The sequence below is a fragment of the Centruroides sculpturatus genome, unplaced genomic scaffold, assembly GCF_000671375.1.
Source record: "Centruroides sculpturatus isolate CEXI.00-Female unplaced genomic scaffold, Cexi_2.0 scaffold22, whole genome shotgun sequence".
Classification (NCBI taxonomy): domain Eukaryota; kingdom Metazoa; phylum Arthropoda; class Arachnida; order Scorpiones; family Buthidae; genus Centruroides; species Centruroides sculpturatus.
The window spans coordinates 125,570-129,018 of NW_019384323.1; positions in this window are offsets into that span (position 1 = coordinate 125,570).

A 3,449-nucleotide genomic window follows, 5' to 3' on the forward strand; every position below is an offset into this window, starting at 1 on the left:
ATGAGGAAAACTGGCCCCTGGTGACAATACTTTAAAATTCTTTTTGTAAATTTTCATCCAATGGTTCTTTGTCTTCAAAAGAATTAATCATAATTATCTCCAGTGGACAAAAATTTACAAAATATAATTAATTTATATTATAAATTTTAATCATCCAGTCATCAGTCAAATTAATTGGGCAATATTGTGTTACATATAATAATTAGAAGTTACGTAATATGTCTGGTTTTTGAGATGTTTATATAATTATAAAAGAATGTTGTTAGGAAATATCTTATTAACAAAATTCTTTGATAATTATAAATATAAAATGTATGTAAACTTTTGAAAGTAAGAAATTTGAAATAAATGAATACAGACAAATCTTATAATAAATTGAATTAAAACAGAAAAACTTATATCCATATGAAATATGGATATAAGTTGGATGTAAAACATGAATTTTTTTGGGGGGGTCATAAAAGTTTTAGGTTTAAAAGCAAGAGTAAGAGTTATTATAATTCAAAATAGCATTTGAAATATTAAAGATATCTTTTCAGGAGTTAAATTTTATGTGGCATGATTTGTTTCCCATCTAATATATAGCTTTGTGATTTGTTGATTTATCATACTAAAATAGTAAAAGTTTAGTGAAAAATCTGTTGGAAAAGTCAGAAAAAACCTGGAAAAATCAGGAATTTGAATTCAGTAATAAAGAGAACCTTACATATGCAAATGAAAACACAATGCCAGATGGTAAGAGGTTATAGGATTATTACAAAGTATTGTAATGTGAGACAGTTTTATGCTAAGGTAATTATAAAAAGTAATCAAAGTCAATAATAACAAAACAGAATGTTACTTTAATAAAGCCATTTATTTTAGCTATTATAAAGTGTAGAGAATACAGCTGGCAGTGTAGTAACTTTATTGTGTTTCAGTCATATGAACTTTGTGTTTACTGATACAATTACTATGATTGCTTTATGGGACAATTAGTATAACTTCAAATGTAATCATTAATGAGGGATCATAATGTGAGACTATAAGGGCACAGAGTCAATTCCCTAATTGCCACTTACACGTCAAATTGATAAAACTTGCCCACTTTGTCGTTCAGATGGCTTTCTATCAAGTGGTGAGGGAGGTGAGAAAGTCGGCAGGCATCCTTTCAATGACAGGAGACAGGTTTAATAAAATAGTAAAGCATTTATTATACAGCTAACACTAAAATACAGGAGTACTAAGGTTAAATGCAATTAACATAAGATTTCAAAGTAAATATGATCGACAACTGCTTGTCTATGCTATGAAAGCTATGCCTACTTCCATTCCAAGAGAGTTCCTATTCTGCTCAAAAATTACTTCTAAAGTTGGAGGAATCCTATATGCAGTGATAAAAGTTCTTTGTGGAAGCGTTGGGCTTTGTCAATGTTTTCTACCGTTGCGGGAGACAAGGAATCACTATGACCAAATATAACTTCCATGTGTGAACTCCTGAGCTTCTGGTGGCTCGCACCTTTTATATCATTGTCGTGGGAAATTAACACATGATCGACTTTTGTTGATGATGACGGTGCATTCTTGACAGCTAAGTGTCAACTTTCCCACTGACTTGTTATTACAATCAGAGACCTCCGATCTAATTTCTATCTCTGTTTTTTTTTTCTAACAAAGATGTTTACAATTTTTTTCCCGACAACTATGTAAAATTCGCGGATTTCACAATAAGTTGAGGTATATCTGCATATTGTTGTTACAAAATTATAATATTCTAAGATTCTTAACATGAACTAATCACAGAAAGATAGGAAAATATGGAACAAGAGACAACAATCAATGCTGAGAATTATTGTGCGAAACTATGGGAATCATATACAAAAGATAATCAGATTTCTTTTCAAACATTATGTATTTGCATGACAATATGAGAACTCAAACAGCTCAACAAATTGCATGCTTGTTGTAGCAGTTAGTATGAGAATGTCTTGAACACGTCATCATATAACTCTAGTGTAACATTCTCTACCTAATCATACATGAGCCCAGGATTATGTTTACATTTGAAAAACTATTTTTACAATTTGAAAATCAAGACAATATGAACAATGTTCAAGTTCTTTAAATCCTCTTTGATTTCATTCAGTGACTAAAATCCACCAGAGGACTTTCAGTCAATAAGTACGATTAATAAGTAATTGTATGATGTGGAAACTGTTGTGAAGAAAATTTTAACATCTCTTTAGTGTTTTGTAGACATCAAATCCTACAATGAAAGTGTTGAGATCATTTTTTTGTGTAATTTTTTTTAATTGTGTTTATTGGTCGTTTTTATGAAGTTTTTTGCTTCAAGTTGTCTACTGTTTAGTCACTGAATGGAATGAAAGAGGACTTCAACATTGTTCGTATTGTCTTGATTTTCAAATTGTGAAAATATTTATTTACTGTCTACTTAAGAAGCTTCATGATGATCACAGATTGAAAACTGTAGCAGAAATGCAAGAAGCTGTTTCAAAACATCTCCATTTACAAAGTGCAAAATTTTATGCTGATGGTGTACATTTACTAACACCATACTAGGACAAGTGCCTGAATATTCAAAGTAACTACAGCAAAAAAAAATAAAGAAAGAAAGAATTTTTGCATTTTTTTAAGAAATTTTAATTTAAAAATTTGTTGAATAAACAAATATTCATTATATCATTGTTGAAAATGCATAAGGTCATATTTCATTTATTTCAACTTTACAGGAGTGATTTTGTGAAAAACTATTGGGTATAAAGCAATGCTTTTTTCAAGTTATTATGTACAGTATTTTGTAAATACTATAAACATATCTATTTATCACTGGCTTTTTTGTTCTTATTTTGTAGCCACGTTATGAGATATGCCTTTATGTTTTGCTAATAGTAAAATGCTATTGACTGATTTATTTTAGTTATTAAGTTTTCTGTCCATAGCACTGCATTTTGCAATTTAAAAGTCAAGGACTGATAATTGTGATAGTTTAATGTGATTTGTCATAAAAAATATTTTGTTTAATTCATATTTTCTAACATTAAATTTAACAATGTCTGTCCATTTGAAAGCTTTTTCCTCATTGTCAATTCACATGGAATGCACTCTAAGGTCCTCACTAAATTTGTAAAGTATAGAAAATCATTATAATCTGAAGAGGTTATACTTCATAAGACTTTACCTGTTTCATGTGAGATCAGTATAAGCTGAGAGAGCACAAACAATTCACTAGTCTTTTTAATTGCATATGAAATTTAACTGTGAGCTGAGTCGTCTTCACATTGTCTGTGATTAGTTGTAAAAAACAAATTAAGACACTTCTTGAAAGTGTTTCAACTGTGAAACAATGTACACGAGAGCTCCTTCCATGGTGGAATTATAAATTTGTCCACCACAACATCAGCAAATAAATTGGCAATATGGACCTTCCTCTCATTGTATTTCAGCAGCAT